At 38.7% G+C, this 19,097-nt stretch overlaps 1 protein-coding gene across 1 annotated transcript in view; it reads right to left on the reverse strand.

The window, feature by feature from the left end:
* The window catches only part of LOC144834899 (adhesion G-protein coupled receptor G7-like), a 73,888-nt gene that overhangs the window by 25,343 nt on the left and 29,448 nt on the right, over window positions 1-19,097 (reverse strand). The gene's annotated exons all lie outside the window — the stretch shown is intronic.

Here is a 19,097-nt window from a genome sequence, read left to right on the forward strand (position 1 = left end):
TGCTGTTGTTGCTAACCAAAGTCTGATAAAGTTTTAGTTTTAAGAAGGCCCCTTCACTGTGGCTATATTACAGTTACCGACATGGAGCTTTCACAAATGGAAACTGCTTCATTTGATGGCAAAAGAGCAATTGCATAAAAAAAATGTTAGAGCTAATCCATGTTTCATATTTCTCAATATTATTTTTTTTACAAATACTTATCAGCTAGGTCAGTAAATCTGTATAAACAGGATTACCACTGTCATTTTTTGCACGGGGCCCTCCATATTATAATTAATTATAAATCAAGCAAGTCTACAAGAAGGTCCATTAAATATGTTAGAAATGTACCAAAGAAATTTAATAAGCTTGTACTCTGTGTAGAATTGGTATTCTCAAAATTCATTCACTGTGTGTGTGTGTTATCAGAGAGAAGGTTGTCTCATGGCCCAGCCCGGCAGGACATTTTAACCTAGGCCTTTACTTTACAAATCTGAATATATAGTACAATAGATTACTTGCCTGTTTCACAAAATGGTCCAGTGTAACATGATGGACATGTACATGTGTAAACTGCACAGGAAACAGCAACAGTGTTACATGTAGCTTCATTCTGACAAAGGTTATCACTGCAAGCATTCACAGCTAAAACATTAAATAAACCTTCTTTTTTTTAAAAGGTTTTAACCTTTTTACTAGATACCGGTTTCACCCTGTATAGGTATGTGCACAGGACACAAAAACAACATGAAATAAAACATACTGATTGACAGGCATTATTATCACAAGCATTTAAAGCTGACATTTTAAAATGATATAGACCTATAATTACAATCCTCTCAAATTAGGACAGACAACAAGACAACAATAATACTAAGCCATGTCACACATCCACAACTATTCTAATCTAACATAATCTTTCTTTTACACACACATGACAGTGAAACAGTTTTACAATACAATATAAGCTGAGACATAGACAAAATCTGAGCTCACAATCTTCCGTAACACAAAAAACAAAAATGTAACTTACAATCTATATTATAAGTGAGGGAGTTTGTACGTTTGTTTGTTCATTATAATACACACTTTTATTACTGCACGCATCTATACATATGGATATCAAAATTACTGCAATTATACCGAGAAACTATAATGCGCCATCTTGGATTCAAGTTAGGGGCCAAAATGGGGTCAACATACCCACTTTTCCTCACTGTTGATGTTTGTTTGTTATACAAATTTCTGTTTCTGCATGTAACCATCCATATGGGGTATCAAAATGACCGCAATTGTACAGTACAGTACTACTGGGAAGGTTTTAAACTACATAAAAAAAATTCCTTGACTCTGGGGGTTTCAAAAGTGGGTTGAGGGGTTGAGGGGATGATGGGGATTTTTGCTTGGGCTAGGGGTAGTAGGCTATCAAATTGACCAGAATTGTAGGACATTTTTTTCATCATCAATTCAAGTATTTTAATCATCCCTGAGAAGGGGTTGGGGATTAGAGTGGGGGTAGGTTTATCAACATGACCGTATCTGTACTCAGAATGTTCAACATAATTTGTACTGGAACGTCTTAAACACATCACCCAGTATGGAATGTGATGGGAGGGGGAGGGGGAAAGAAACTAAATTAAAAAAATGTCATGGGGTGGGTATAATTGCTAGTATGAATATAAATAAAAAAGACTTGGTAAGCCTGTTTTCCTGTCGACATCATTCGACGCTATCGTCGTTGATCGTTAACAGTTCAACGACAATCGTTTGAAAACGATCAAGTTGAAATAATAACAGTAGCGGTACCTTTTCCTGTAAATCGTTAACATTGCAATGTTTACGTAGAAGATCGCCGATTATTGTTAACGATAGCGTCGAATATGACAGGAAAACAGGCTGTAGGGAGGAAATAAGATATGATATACTTCATATTCATTTTAAAGTGTTTCTTTTTAAAAACTAAACAAACCTGTTTCGCAATTATTTCCTTCAAAGCAACTTTGACAGCTACAACTATATGAAGAACCAGAGACAGCACAAATTCCATTATTAACACATGGGCTTGACGAGCAGGGATTTACTGAAAAATTAAAAGAAAAAACAATACTACATAAAACATCCCTAATAACTGTATAAAACAGTGTGTGCATAACATGTTTCAAGAGGTTTGGATCAATGCGTGATATGCAATATTACAAAGTAATGAATTGTGTGTGAGCAAAGAATTTACATTGTGCCATAGATATATTAAAGTAAAAAATGGCCCACAGTTCACACAATAGTAAATGCGAGGTATAACCTGTGTCTAACCAGCCTAACTGAACTGAAATGCGCACAGGTGTGGACGACACATACAAGAACTTTCTGTAGTGTCGTGTTTGGCACGCCATAGTCAGCTGGTTTTAGTAATGAAGTAGCATCTCTCACAAAATCGTGTTATTCTATTCATTTGACACATCATTACATTGGCGAAGAGTATGGCGACATTCACGATACCCGCGCATGCCTCTAGACATGGATTCAGACTATATGACTGAAAGCTGGCATCGATTTGCGCAAAGATTTGAAAAATTTTGAAATAGCGACAGGCGTCAAATTCCAACCCGAGGCAACACGCGTCGCTACACTCCTGTCAGTGATCGGACAGCACCCTGTTAACACGTTCACATGGGACGCCGAAACCGGCAAAACAAAGATCGACCTTGTCTTAGCAAAGTTCAAGAAATTTTGTGATGGCAAGCGCAATATAACGTATTAGCGATATATTTTCAACAACAGAGTTAAAAAAGAAGTGAGAAATTCGATTCCTTTGTCACTTAGCAGAAACATGCAAGTTTGGTACCTTGAAAGATAGCCTCATTCTCGATAGGATCGTGATAGGGAACGCCTAATCCGTACGAAAAATTTAACACTAGACACAACGATATCTAAAATATGTGCAGAAACGGCAGCTTTCGAACAAGCAAAGCGGGTGACGTGTCTGATGCAACTCATTAACACACAGGAACACGACGTGCGTTCACAACAAAAACAAAATTACCAAAGCACATGTACATGCAAGCCGTTTGAGAAAAAGTTCAGCAATCTGCATATACTGTGGAGGTGAGTGGATTTCACTAATAACCGTTGTAGCAATTAAAGCCCAAGAAATCGGACGAAATACGCATCTCTGTGGACATGAGGGCCGCAAACAAAGCGATAAACAAAGAGAGACATGTGACACCTACAATCAATGACATAATCAGCATTACGGAGCCGTAATGTTTTCAAAGATTGATACGAACGCAGGTTATCATCAGGTAATGCTAGCGCCAAAGTCGCGACATATTACTGTCTTTTTGACACATGTTGGCCTCTTCAGATATAAACGGTTAAGCTTTGGAGTTTGCTCAGCAGCAGAAAAATTTCAAAATGTTATTCAATCAGCGCTTGGTGGACTAAAATAAGTCATATATAAGCAATGACATATTAGTGTTTGGTAACACAGAAGCTGAACATGCCAGTAATCTCAAAGCCTGTATGCAGTTACATTAAACAAAGCTAAGTGTGAATTCTTCAAACGCAGCGTTGAATTTTACGAACACATATTTAGTGATACCGGAGTATCACCAGCAGATCCTAAAAAGATTGTCTCACTCCAAAAGCAGCAGCACCGACCTCTAAAAAATGCCGCTTAGAAAGCCTACCCACAAAAACACACCATGGTCCTGGGGTAAAGAAGAACAACAAGCATTCGACACACTAAAGAAAACACTAACCAGCTCGCTCGTCATGGCCTATTTTGATCCAGAAAAAAATTAACAATCATAACTGACGCAAGCCCAAGTGGACTCGGGACTATACTAAGTCAAAGCGGTCAGCCGCTAGCTTACGAAAGTCGCGCACTTACAAGCGTTAAAACAAGGTACCCTCAAATAGAGCGTGAATTGCTAGGAGTCGTATGGGCAATTCAACACTTGTACTTATGTTGCAGCGAATTCAATGTAGTGACAGATCACAACCGATACTTACGCTATTCAACAATCCGTCATCGAAACCACCACGTATCGAAAGATGGATCTTAAAAATCCAAGCCTACAACTACACGCTGAAGTACCAACCAGGACACACAAACCCAGCTGACTATATATGTCAAGACACAGCCTTACAATAAGCGACGAAAACAAACTGGACACCTAAAATAAATGGAAGTTAAGCTCGAGGGGCATGTAGTTGCCTTTTATCTCTTTTCTTTTTGTCTACATTTCATCACTTATATTGATGTTTGTGTGCTTTTTGCTATATTTTCTTATGGATGAATAAAAGAAACTTATGTGGACACAGGACCTCCAGTTTTAAGTCTTTACCAGAGCATTGTTCAATCGTCAAAAAGTGAATTGAACCTGTGCCAATGTATAGCTATGGTTTGCGATGCCTCTGACTTAATTGCTAGATCACTTGACTCAAATCAGATAAAAACACATACAAATTATAATCAGCAAATAGAACATCATTCTCATTAGCAAATCCTTCAAACATATACTAGTTGCTGGATTCCAGCATCTATGGGAGCAAGAACATTGGCGAAACCAAAGTTGGTGTAACTAAGATGGTTTAACATAACACTATGCATATTTATTAGTACATTGGCAATATGGTGCATTTATGTTCCATCATACAATTACCAGTAATAATAGCCTTAATGTTTAAACAAAACACTACATGGTGAAATTAATTTAGATATTTATTTAGAGTACCTTCTTCACAAGCAGCTTGACATGAAGCCAAGTCAGCAAAGTTGTTGTCATTTCCATTACAATAATAAGCAAATGCTTCACAATTTGAAGATGCACTGTTGTAGTAATATCTTAATTCAGCAATGGCACCTACACATGTAATCTGGTCTCCACTGGCCAATGGTAAGGCACAGATTTCTGAAAGAAACATTTAAAAAAAAGTAAAATCAATAAAAAATCTAATATTATTTGTTTTCAATAAGTATAAATAATAATAAAGGTTTTATATCCATGGAGGTATAAAATATTGTATTAAATGTTTTATACTGTACCTCTATGGTTTTACCTCACCAGTTACAATAACGAATGCAAAAAAACAATGCTTTTCATTTTAGATTCATATAGCATACATTTATAAACACACGAAACTAGAACATTGTATTGCAACTACTCAACATACATACATACTGTACTATAAATTGATTTTTGTACATATAAAAAAGTGGAACACCACCACCAATCAATCATACTAGAACTGTTTCTAAAGACATTCAATATTCGGCATAGAGCAATTGTTATAGTAGACATTAAATAAGTGATCTAATGTTCATTATACAATAATTACACCAAAGGCAGCAGTATAATACAGATTCTTACAATATGATTGTTAAAAAAAATACAGAATTGAGGAAGTTGTTTCTTTCACACAAAGACCTATACTGCCTTTGAATTAGCCTCATCACTACAATCACACAGAAGAATAATATGGCCAAGATACTGTAGATACTTTATCAACATATAAGTTCTTTACGAATAAACATAGACACAAATATATAGAAAACATTGTCATTGTAGACCCACTGCAACATCAAGTTTACCCACATCATGCAATAATGTTAAAACTAAACACTACATGCTAAAATTAATTTAGATGTTTACACAGTACCTTCACAAGCAGCTTGACATGAAGCCAAGTCAGCAAAGTTGTTCTCATTTCCATTACAATAATAAGCAAATGCTTCACAATTTGAAGATGCACTGTTGTAGTAATATCTTAATTCACCAATGGCACCTACACATGTAATCTGGTCTCCACTGGCCAATGGTAAGGCACAGATTTCTGAAAGAAACATTTTAAAAAAAGTAAAATCAATACAAAATATAATCTTATTTGTTTTGATAAGTATAAATATTTTATATCCATGGAGGCATACTTATACAGTTTTAGTTTTTTTAAGGGTTATAGTACATTTATTTCAAACAATAATAACATTATCTAAAAACATTACATATAAAAGAACTATAATTATTTGAAACAATAGCTTAATATATAATTTATATAACAATTTCTTTAAATGCTGTCAATGATGAGAGCCAACATTCCAAAGAGATCACTCTCCGATGAACAAATAGGGAGATTTTAAAAATGATGTGGCTTATACAGTAGTTAAAAATGTAACGTTATCTTGCAGTTATACCAGGGAAGAGTTAACAGTTCCCTGGTTATACTGATTCATTTGATTGGTTGGTGTAGTGCCACTGTAGTAGGACCCGGTATCACCCAGTAGGATTTTATGATATCAAATGTTATCAAGTGCATGCTAACATTATATTTAATGTTATTGTGATATTTAATTGTACATTTCATACAAATGTAAAAACTGTCAAAATACTGATTATATTATTACAGTAGGTAAAAAAATCGTTTTCGGCCACTCTTTCTAAAAGAAATCATTCTTGTAAATAAATGAATAAATCACAGAGGATTTAATTTCTCTATTTTCCAATCAAAAATCAATCAATCTAAAAACTAATTTGTATACTGTATTTTAGAAATAGAATTCTCTTAAAGGGAAACAAACAAAAGGTTAATTCACAAATGAGTTTACCTCAGGGTAATACTTAAAGGACAACTTGACCGAGAACCATATTTTAACAACTATTATTAGGGATGTAAATATAATTTCAGAACAATTGTGAGATGTATGCTATTGCCAGGCAAGCTCGGCAATCAATCCATATCCGTAAATTGCTGTGTCCTGATACTTTAGCGGGATAGGGACTGAAAATTCATCATTAAAAAATAAAAATTCTTGACTTATATCATAATCAACATAATTGTAAATATAATTATTACATAAACCAAAGATAATAACATAGATATTGTTTTTTTATAACAATGTTTCGGCCAACCCTAAAATCTCATGTCCCGATCGTACATCTCCAATTTTATGATCGGCGTATATATTGATAACAGGACTTTTGTTCCTGAAAATATTGTAAAAAGTTAGTTAATCATGATTTGATGCGATTTTATTATTCAAAATACATCTCTACATACATTAAATTTCACTCTTTAAAGTTTTTGTTTGGAGAAAGCTTGTCCCGCAGTTTTGTGTCATATACCGTCACATAATTTAAATGTGCCATCTACAGTTTATTGAACAGCGGGGAAAAAAATTGATTGTGCTTTGTAAATATGCAAAGATATGGAAATAAAACTAGCTGCACATTATTTTCAATAAAAGAGGATTAAAGCTAATAAAACAAGGTTTTAGAAAAATTTCAGTTGCATACCTTTATTGAACGTCATATCCGAACGGTATAGAACTCATTAAATAATTATAATTTCTGGTTTTTTTTCAACTGGAAGTACAATTTATTCACGGTATCTAGCAGTATGTACCCCGTCCCCGCTGTTAGACATGCCTACAGGGTGATCCTGGGCTGTCCTAAGCTAAATACATCATCTCAGAGCTGACCGTGATGGAGGAGCCAATGGCGGATATGACTTTTTGTTATTGGCAAGGCCTTTTTTGTTGTACATTTTGTTTTGTATATTTTTATTATGTTATTGGTCAATAAACACATTCAAATTATATCTTAGTCATTTCCGTCACATGATTTTTGAGGTTCGTCATATCCATCACGGTTTCATCTCCGTCACATGGATATTTTATCCCTTTAAATCCTAAAATATTTCAGTAATGAACGCAATTATGTGGTACAATTAAAATATAAACAATATATGTAATATTTTGTTCAAAAAAATCAGTGACAGTCATACTATTTTCTGAAAATTATTATTTTTTGGAGTAGTAAATGGTTTTGAACGTATAACATTATACTAATAAATGTTAAAACAATAATTTTTTTGATTAATCGAGAAAAAAATACTGTATGGTATATTTATAATTCCTAACCCATTAATTTTTTCTATCTTTGTATATTCCATAAATGTCACGGATATGACAGTAACATAGAACCATGTATTTATAAATACGAATAAAATACCAAATATATAATAAAGATTGCGCCAAACATACGCTTTTCATGTAATACATGTTCATTTATCGGAATAAACTAAACTAAGTTTTAAAATCTATTTTTTATAAACCTGAAATTAGACACCTTTACTGAAGAATGACAGGCCCTAGCATTTATTTTTTTGTTATTATAAAAAAATATATATGTTACCAAATCAATACCATTAATACAATTAATTACTAATACTAAAATAAAAACAGAATCTAAGCGTTATTTCATAGACAAAATCTAAAAATAATGCATGAACTACAGGAAAACTCAGCGTGCGAATTCTTTGGCACAAAAACCGGAACATTTCATGGGTGTTGTTTCTTGCTATCCACCTAAAAATAGACAGCAAATTACCGACCAGGGTGCTAAGCTTTTGGAAAGGATCAGTACATTAAGAGACATCACTTTTGATAATTATTAATTATTATAATTGTCCAAGCATTGACCTGAATCCTATAGTGATTTCACCGGCATTTACTCATTGTCTTATGTACAAGACCAAGTTACTAACTAAGTTATTTCTTTGTTCAACTGCTCTTCATTAAAATCTGTTGTTAAAATTTCTACAACCAAACTCTTAAACTTGTGAGTGCAATGGGATTCATATGAATCGTATTAGGAATAGATGAGTTCCACAATCTGATAGTTGGCCCTATTATATGCCATTATGTATATTGCCTGTCAATTTGTACAAAGATTTCTCAACACTGACTGAGAAGGAATCGCTGATCAATGTGAAGTGTCTTAACCAAACTCTAGGACGTAGATTTTGCAAGGTTTTAATTTGTTCAGATCTCTTTTTTTGCAGCATTTTACAATTTACAATGTTATTGTTAAGCTTCTTAATTATGATTCCTATTGCACTAATTGGTTTGGAACCCACCAAATAAAATTGCAAGTTGTTGATTTTAACAGCTTTAATGAAGAGCAGTTGAAATGTTACAGATATATTCGATAGTTTAGTTTTGCAACTTGGTCTTATACAACATGTAGACTAATTCCAGATTCAGGCCAATGATTGCAACACATTAACACTGATTTTATTACTCATTGTTATACATAATGCATAATTCCAGACCAGTTTGTCCATCTTTATATTGGGGAAGCTGTACTGTACTTCAGTATAATTAATCTTGGTCCCTAAAATATTTCAAATTGTCCATGCATATGGTGATAAGCAGGAGTAATAGTATACCACCTAATTTTGGAATTTGCTATAGTTTAATATTCAAAGGTAGGTAAATGGTCTGAAATATCACATGCAATTGTACCAGAATGTATTGAATTACTAACAACATTATGCACTTATCAATTGTATGACCCACTATACGACCCCCGGGAGAGGTGCGTCATGGGTGCGTCATTTACATATAATTACTGACGCAGGGGTACGTCAAAAAACCTAGAAGGTACGTCACATCAATGAACAAGGTGTGTCAATGTCCGTCACTTTACCACCCACCATATCATAAACAACATGGTCACAGTGCGTCAAAATGGGTGCGTCATGGTCACCTAAAGGTAAGTCACATTTTTGACGCACGGGTGTGTCATGGTATTCAAAGGTATGACGCACATCGGACAAATGACGCACCTCTCCCGGGGGTCGTATAGTGGGTCATACAATTGACAAGTGCATTAGTATAGATATGATCTATGATTGTCGATGACATTTTCGCAATCCTTGTAGGAATGGTTATGATTTGATTTAAATTAATACCCGTAAGTTAAGGCTGCAGAAAATTCATCTATCGACTTATCATCGTCCGATTTGGACAGATCAATATTAAAGTCTCCTAGCAGAATACATTGATGTTTATCTATTTTAATAGAATTAAGAACATGTATTAATATGAAATTCATGTATACATTACTAGTGTTTAGCTTTCTATAAATAACACAATAATAAAGTTATTACAATCTGAAACCTCTAACTACAAAGATTCGTATTTGGAACAGTATTGGGAAGAACTTTATATTTAATTGAAGAGTGAATAATATATGACATCGATACTATATTCCTCGACGCAATTTTCATTGCATCGACGCGATTTTCATTACATGATGTAAACGGCGTTCCATACTTGTTATGAACAGTGTTATATAATATGGCTCTGCTGCGCTTTCATATGCCTAGGGCGCCTATGCCTAGCCTCCTCCCTAGGCTAGGTAGGTAGGCTAGATACACTGGGCTAGGCCTACTAGGCTAGCTAGGTATCGAGTCGGTCTGATTATTTTGACCGCCGTTTATGAACGCTTAAATTACACAAACCAACAGTGGTGTTGGTAGTCTATGAGTGAGATACCTACCTGTATAGACTCTACATATGCCATTATTCCCAATATGGACACCCCTCGAAAGGAAAATGGAATAGTCCAGGCGCCGTAGCGGGCCGTACAAACGTCTCTCACGCATGACATCGTCCTCATATTCCGAGATCCACGTGATCACGGCGAGGGGAGGCGGGAGGGATTGCTATACAGGTAGGTATCTCACTCATAGACTACCAACACCACTGTTGGTTTGTGTAGTCTATTTCGTGAGATCCCTACCTGTATAGACTCTACATATGCCAGAGTAGCACCGGCATTAGGAGGAGGGCGTGATTGTGACTAAAACCAAACTTACCCTACTTAGAAGGCCGACAAATCGCCGACGCTACGGTCGCCTGGGACGAGACAACGTCCTGAAGGTAGCACGATGAAAAAGTGGTCTGAGCTCTCCACCATGCCGCCGCTAAAATATCCGAAACGGGCACACCCCGAAATAACGCCCACGAAGCCACTGAGCCACGCACCTCGTGCATATGAGCTGGCGGCGGCAAGCGTGAAGATGCACGCATACGCTGACTTGATGGCGGAAACGACCCAACGGGCTATCGTATCCTTAGAGGCGGGGCCATGGGGTTTTATTGTCGTCACAAACAGATGTGACGTTCCGTTTCGTAAATGTTGCGTGCGATTAACATATATTTGTATCGCACGCACTGGGCACCAAAGCCTGTCTTCTCGCACAGAGGAGTGCGAGGAAATTTTAGAAATAAAAATGGTTGGTGGAGAGTGATTCAGGGTTTGGGTCTTTGCTAAGAACCGTGCTCGGAAAGTGAGACGAACATCGTTGTTCTCAAACCGAATATGGCCAGGGTCTAAGGAAAGTGCGTGAATCTCACCCTTACGCTTACATGACGCTGCGGATACTAGAAACGCAGTCTTAATAGAAACCTCGAGCAGAGAAGCTGAACCAAGGGGTTCGTATGGCGGTTTTGTAAGGGCCTCAAGGACCGAGTTTAAGTCCCACCGGGGAAGCAAAGACCGCACGGGAGGTCGAACATTAAACATTCCTCTTATCAGCATCGATAGTTCTAAAGAGGAGGATACTGACGATCCGTCGGGAAACCTCGGTAATACTACCGCAATAGCTGACCGGTACCCCGCTATGGTTCTGACCTGGAGTCCCGACTCAAATAGGTCATGGAGGAACCGGGAGACTTCGCCTAGAGAGGCGGAATGAGGATCGATTTCATAACCGGCACACCATTGATAAAAACGCTTAAGGCGGCTGTTGTATAGTGTTCTTGTCGACTCCCGTCGAGACTGGGCTGCCAACAAGGCAGGCCCGTCTGGAATTCCTGCACTTCTGAGGCGATTCCTGACAAGGGCCAGGCAGTCAGCGTCAGGGATTGCAGGTTGTGAAGGCCCAGCCGGGCCCGGGATTGAACTAAGAGATCGGGCCGAATTGGCAGGGTCCTGGGCTGAGAATAAAGCAGACTCAGCATTGTGGGAAACCAAGTTTGGCGAGACCACCATGGAGCTACCAGGAGGATTTTGCATTGATGGCGGCGAATGTGAGATATGACCAGAGGGATGAGGGAAAGAGGCGGAAAGGCATACGCCCACATCCCGTTCCATGAGATCGACAGGGCGTCGGAGGCCCAGGCCGTGGCTTCTGGGTACCGGGAGCAAAAAATCGGAAGTTGAGCATTCCGGTTCGTCGCAAACAGGTCGATGAGAGGTCGTCCAAACGTGTTGAAGATCTGTTGGACGACGGCTGTCGATAACATCCACTCGGTCGGAAGGACAGAGCCCTTGCGACGGGAGAGGGCATCGGCAATCGTGTTGAGTTTGCCGGGAATGTGAATTGCTTTTAGGTGGATCCCCTGCTGGTGGCACCAGTTTAGGAGCTGCCATGTGTAACAACACAGGGTTGGGGAGTGCGTCCCGCCCTGACGGTTGATGTAAGATACCACCGTGGCGCTGTCGGACAGCACCAAAACAGCCTCCCCGTGACATAAGTGGAGCAGGCTGTGTAGAGTATTTGAGACTGCAAGAAGTTCTAGGACATTTATGTGGAGGGCTGATTCCAACATGGTCCAGGTTCCCGCTACCTGCTCGGAGGGCGCATGACCGCCCCACCCAGAGAGGGAGGCGTCGACGGTGACTCGCACCGACGGAATAGGATCGGAGAAAGGTTTTCCCCCGTCCAACCCTCCTGGTTGAAGCCACCACTGAACGTGAGAAGCTACGAATGTATTTAGCGGGACCTGGGCCAGAATGTTTCTGGAGGAAGGGGAAAAATGATAAAGGAGGTGGAGTTGCATCGGACGCATGTGAAGTCGGCAGCCCGGAACTAAATCTACGAAACTCGCAAGGTATCCCAGAACTTTCAGCCACATCAGGGCTGGAGATGATGGTCGGGACAACAGGAGTTTTATCGCTGCCCGACAGGTCTCTATGCGAGCTTGTGATGGGAACGCCAGGGACCGAATGAGATCTAGACGGGCCCCAAGAAACAGTGGGGACTGAGACGGGGTGAGAACTGATTTTTGATAATTGATAATGAAACCTGCGGCTTCTGTGATCTTCAATACAAGGCCGACGTGGCTTACGAGGGCCTGTTTGGAATTTGCGAGAATTAGCCAATCGTCCAGGTACATGAAGATTCTTACCCCCATCGAGTGGAATACTGCCGCCAGTGCCTTGACTACCCGAGTGAAGACCCGTGGGGCAGTGGACAGACCAAACGGAAGGGCTCTGAACTGGTATAGTTCCCCGTCCAGGAGAAACCGTAGCCAATGACGGTCCTCTGGGGAAATGGGAATGTGGAAATAGGCGTCTTTTAAGTCTAGAGATGCTGCCCAGTCCCTGGGACACAGGCCACGTAGGACCGTGACCAGCGTGTCCATTCTGAACCTTACCGGGATTATAAACTGATTTAAACTTCGGAGGTTGAGAATAGGACGCCAACCCCCCGATGCCTTTTCTGTGAGAAATAGTGTAGAAAGGTAGCCTTTTGTAAGGGATGTGAGAGGGACTCGTGAGATTGCTCCCTTCTGCATTAATTCTTTGACCCCATCGAATAAGGCCTTCTTCCTGATTGGGCAGGAAGGAATTTGAGTTGGCTTGGCACCTGGTAAGGGTTAGTGGCCCAGCGTTGCGAGCGAGAAGTGCGACGGTCACGACGCTTAACGCCGCCAGACGCTTTAGAATTGGTTTGGCGACGCGCCTCTAGCTCGCGGGCCCAAGCCTCTTCCCTTGATGCGAACAGACCGGAAAATAAATCTTCGGACTGGAAGGAAGGGGAATCCATGAACCGTTCAAAATGACCCGGATCAATAGACGACGCACGCAAGACGTTTGTGCGCCGGGCATCCCCTGCCGAGACCACTACGGTGTTGAACTGATCGGCAATAAGCCCCATACATTCCCGGAGAATGGTAACGGCGTCTGGGACCAACGTCGGAGCCGCCTCATTGTCCGAGAGGAATGAGAGGAGGATCCCGCAGATGTTAACAGCGCGGATCCCTTCCCGGGCAGCCCTATCCTGGGTGCGCAGGGTACTTTCCAGGATTGCTTGCGTTTTATCCGGGAAGATGTTCGCTGATGGCTTTAATTGCTGATCATCCCGGAGCCGATTCTTTGCGGCCCGGGGTATCTGTGGTTCCCGAATCATTGTTTTAAATTGGTCTTCGGGAACGGGGAAGGTGCTTGCCAGGCACCGGGCCGATGGTTTTATGACCTTAGCGGTCCTTAATATTTTGGCCTGACGGTTAATTCGTCTCAGCAAGTCTGGGTGGATCCCCACAACAGGCACATTAGAGGTCGTCGCAGTTTGGGAGAGCGAGTCCCAAAGGCCACCGCCCAGAGAACCTCCAGAAGCATCAGGTGTTTCATACGGGATTCCCAAGTGGGAAAGAATACCCGGTAGCGCCCTAGAGACGAGCTGCTGAAGTCCAGACGGGAGAGGCGTATCATCGTCAAATTCAGGCTCCGACCCATTATCTATGTCAGTGGAATCCCCACAGACCCGCACCTCGATACCTGGATTGTTAAGCGAGGGGACGGGAAGAGGTGCACTGGACGATCCAGTTTTAATACGCTCCGTCTCCTCTAGGGTCTTACTGACTTGCTCTGATATTAATTTCAGCATATCCGGGCTTAGCACCTGAGGTACAGGCGGCGGGTCAGGGAGTACGACCCCGGAGCTAACAGACATGGCTCTACCAGGGGGGCTAGAGTGCGCCAAGGCCCACTCATCGGCGGTAATGAACTTCGCCGCAGGCCAGCGTATGCATACCTCGCAGGTCGCAGATTGGCTGCATTTGCGGCAGCGCGGGCACGCCAAATGGCGGTCCAGCTTCGTGGACGGGCGGGGCCCGCCACACACGGAACAAGCTGCGGCTTTACGAGCAGACATGGCTACAAAACAAGTAAGGATACTGTTGGTAGAAGCTTCCTTCACAAGAATGCTAAACACAATAAATCCACAAAGGTATGCGTTGCTAGCCAGGTGTCCTTTGTTATTGTTCTTTTAATTAGTTTTCCTTCAAGGTTTCAAGGTCACACGTCCGCTTTCCATGGAAAGCGAAAGGAATATGAGGACGATGTCATGCGTGAGAGACGTTTGTACGGCCCGCTACGGCGCCTGGACTATTCCATTTTCCTTTCGAGGGGTGTCCATATTGGGAATAATGGCATATGTAGAGTCTATACAGGTAGGGATCTCACGAAATAGACTCATGAACTTTTATAATTAATTTACTCACCATCGTTTTTTAGTATAAGGGTTAGGCCGGTGGGTTACATAAACACCATCGTCTTTATTCACCAAATAATCACCGCGATCGTATTATTAAAAAAGTTTTTAGTGCGATATGGTTGAATGATTCCAGAGCATCATTTTGGTGTTTTAATTCTAGCTACGGGCCAATAATAGACAAGTCTGTCACCAAAGCGCGAAAATTTCAAGTAAAAAAATATAAATGTTGAATTCTGTTTCTTTTCCCTATCTGGATAATGAAGTGTTTCTTCAAAATACCAGACTAAACATTTTGGCAAATTTAAGCCTAATACAGGTCAAATTAGCAATTGAAGTGAAGTACCTATCTGTTGTATGTTAACAACAGTGAAAACTCATGAGGTAGATTTTGACACGCACTTGTGACGTCACAGCAATTTAAGGCGGAAACGGCGGTGAGCACGCGCGGCGATATCGTCTATCTCGTGATTGTTCTGAAATCATATTATGTAAAGTATATAGTATAGTATATAAACTAATATATAAACTTACGAGTTTCACATCTGGTTCCAGTATAGGTACTTGTACATGTGCATGTGTAAGATATACCAACATTAGTACAAAAACCACCATTGAGACACGGAGAACTGTCGCATGGACCGTTGGCTGGAAAATAAGAATCATTATACTTAGTTAAGTACAACATTGACATCAACAACAGCTTCTACATCATCAGACCAACAAACCAAACAACCAAAATTATTATTAATCTCTCTTCTAGGTTTAGGTGGTGATGACTGTAGCAAGCAATACAATAAATATGTGAGTAGGCCTACAAAAACGTAACATACGTTGTCAGAATTATTAACACCTTATAGGCCTACAGTAAGTAGGCTCATTCTCTACTTATTTGTTTTGAATGGTTTTGATTCGAATTGACACAAATATTAAGTAAACCTACATTGTGAAGATGTAACATTTACAAGAAACGAAAAAATGATGCCACACACTAAGCGCTTCATTATTTCTGTAAAGCTGTAATCTGAAAAATAAAACTTAAATTTATAAGTCAATTTATGAGTAGGCCTAAGTTGATTATTGAGTTGAATAATGTTTTTTTATACACCTCGGATGATGATAATGATGATGTTGTTTTGTCAGAACGAATCCAGTTAACTGCCTGATGTTTCGGTAACGTTATAATTATATACGTATATTGTTTGGTTATGTAATCATTTTGCTGTGCTCATTTTTCAATTCCATTCATGTTAGACATAAGAGGTTCAAAATATAAGTCCTAAGTTACAGTATTCATGAAAATAATAACAACAGCAACAGCGACAGCAGTAGCGACAGCAATAACAATAATAATAATACTAATTCTACGATACATCCAACCATAAATAAACAAATGACTTTGTAAGTTTTTGTGGCTACTATTCGAAAAATATTCCATAATACTAGGCGAATATATATTTTGTGTTTATTAATTTTAATATTAACTAGCGTACAGATTATAGACCATCGAATGCATTGGTGCAATGTGTGTGAAGAATGGGAGTATGGCCTATACTTTTCTGTAAGTATCAACAAAAAATTAGTAAATTCATAAATTAAGTTCAACGTGCGAAACTATAGTTTTGGTGTATGTTAGCTAATGTTGTATAAATGTATTGTAATTAAATAATGGGACTTCTAAACTCACGAACCAATAAGTGCAAATTCTTCTTTATAAGTTACTGGACCGCAGGGTAAAGCAAATAGAATAAAATGAAAGGGAACGCATTATGATTGTATAAAGAAACCCAAACTAAATAAATAAATTGTAGGTCTCTCTCGAAATTTCATATTGAATTTCAAAGTTTACTTCAAATACGATACAAAAACCTTCTTTGCTATACAAAGTAAAAATAACGTTTGAGAGATACGTTTCTATAGTCACTAAAATGTTAAAAATGACAAGTTTATGGGGGAGTGTGCAGAAGATCACCCTCCTCATCAAATATATAATAATATATTACCTGAAGGCTAAATAAAGAATGAATGAATGAATGAGCGGTTGCTGATTATGATTATTATTCTAGAGAAATGTGCCATAATTATCAAAGTTTTTTAATCTAATATTAAATAGCATACTAAAATTCTTAAAAGTGTTTTTGGCACTAAATTTTACTTTAAGAAATGACAAAGTACAATGAATGCATTGGTTCAATGTGTGTGGTTGGTGGGACGAAGAATGAGAGTATAAATATGGCCTATTCTTTTCTGTAAGCATCAATAATAAGGAAACAAATTAGTAAATTCATCGCGATTTGGTTGATTTTACGTTCATAAAAGGGTGAAACGAAACTATAATGTGGGTGTATGTAAGGTAATGTTGTATAAATGTATTGTAATTAAATAATGGGACTTCTAATCTCACGAACCAATAAGTGCAAATTCTTCTTTATAAGTTACTGGACCGCAGAGTAAGGCAAATAAAACAAAATGAAATGAAATTTTGATTGTATATAGAAACCCGAACTAAATAAATAAATTGTAGGTCTTTCTTGAAATGTCATATTGAATTTCAAAGTTTACTTCAAATACAATACAAATACATTCTTTGCTATGCAAAAGAAAAATTACGTTTAGAGATACGTTTCTATAATGTTAAAAATTACAAGTTTATATAGGAGCGTGCAGAAGATCACCCTCTAATCTAATATAATAACTGGTCTTCCAAGGCCGTAGCAAGAGGTTAAAAGCAGATGAGGCAAAGATGCTTTAAATATAATTATATATATAAAATATGACGATATGTGCTGGGGAATTGGGGTGGGTGGTGAAAACTGAAAATTTCAGTTGAGGCGAGCGCCTCGTCTGCCTCATGCTGGCTACGGCCCTGTCTTTCATGCATCCAAGCCCCCACCACCTATTTTACCTGATGATTGTAATTAACTATAGGCCTACTAAACTAGTACCAGTTTCCGATGAGATTTACCAATAATTCTGTTTTTTAACCGCCCCGCATGGAAATTGATAGCTAACCTATATAATGCTATAAAATGTTTTTAAAAAATGGAAAAACAAAATGCTTTACCTTAGAAAAGGAACAAGAATACTAAATGTGTTCTGCTGTTGTAATATGGTCACTGAAACTAACTATCATGTTTATTTCCTTTTCACTGATTAAACATTGGTATAAAGAACCATTCGATTGAATACGAAAAATCTCAATTGTCATTTAAAATGTCTTTATGTTCACAAGAAATAAGTGTTATAAGCTCCACTAAACACCAGTGGGCTAGTTCTTCACGTTCACCCATGTTCTGGTTTCAGTTGGTAGAACTAGTGAAATGTACGATATTTACTTTATAATGGTTCTTGATTATTGTATTGCATGCATGTTTTAAAGTACTGTACAACGTCTTGTTGCGATAATCTTCGGCGTAAAATCAAAAAAGACAATGAAGTTATGTATTCCAGATACGCACGATTATAATGTATAAATAAATGTTTTTTATGATAGCGTAGGGAATTCTGTCCAGTTGTTTTTAAAATCCGAATTTCTTTACGTTGAACCGTTCATGACCGTACGTTTTTTTTTTATGGCAGGCGAACGACAATGTCAATTAGTCTACATTCATCTGTATGATGGATGAAACTAAGCACATTGGTTCGTTCGTCCGTTCGTCGATCAAGAGCTTCTCTCGTCCAGTGTTCACCCTGACCACAGAGAAGACAATGCCATAAGAGTCAGAAGTGCTGATTTCAGCTGGGGACCCTAACTTCATTTGTCTAACTCGAGAACTCGATATTGCCAGATGGTCTCGCATCCAAGCTCTTCTTCGGTGATCCGAATTAAAACATTATTTACTAGTGCACTATTCATTAACATTAAAAAGAACTGACTGGAAAATCATTATCAATTAAGTATCAAAGACAGTGATGTAGGCCTACAACTAGTTTATTAATCTGTGTATCATATCATGTGTGGGTACATACAGTAGTAAATAAACATAGAAAATAATCTATTTCATAAGTATACATTTCTGGGTAAAAGAATTAGACCCTAGACAAGTTACAT

The sequence above is a fragment of the Antedon bifida genome, chromosome 1 (genome assembly GCF_963402885.1).
Source record: "Antedon bifida chromosome 1, ecAntBifi1.1, whole genome shotgun sequence".
Lineage (NCBI taxonomy): Eukaryota > Metazoa > Echinodermata > Crinoidea > Comatulida > Antedonidae > Antedon > Antedon bifida.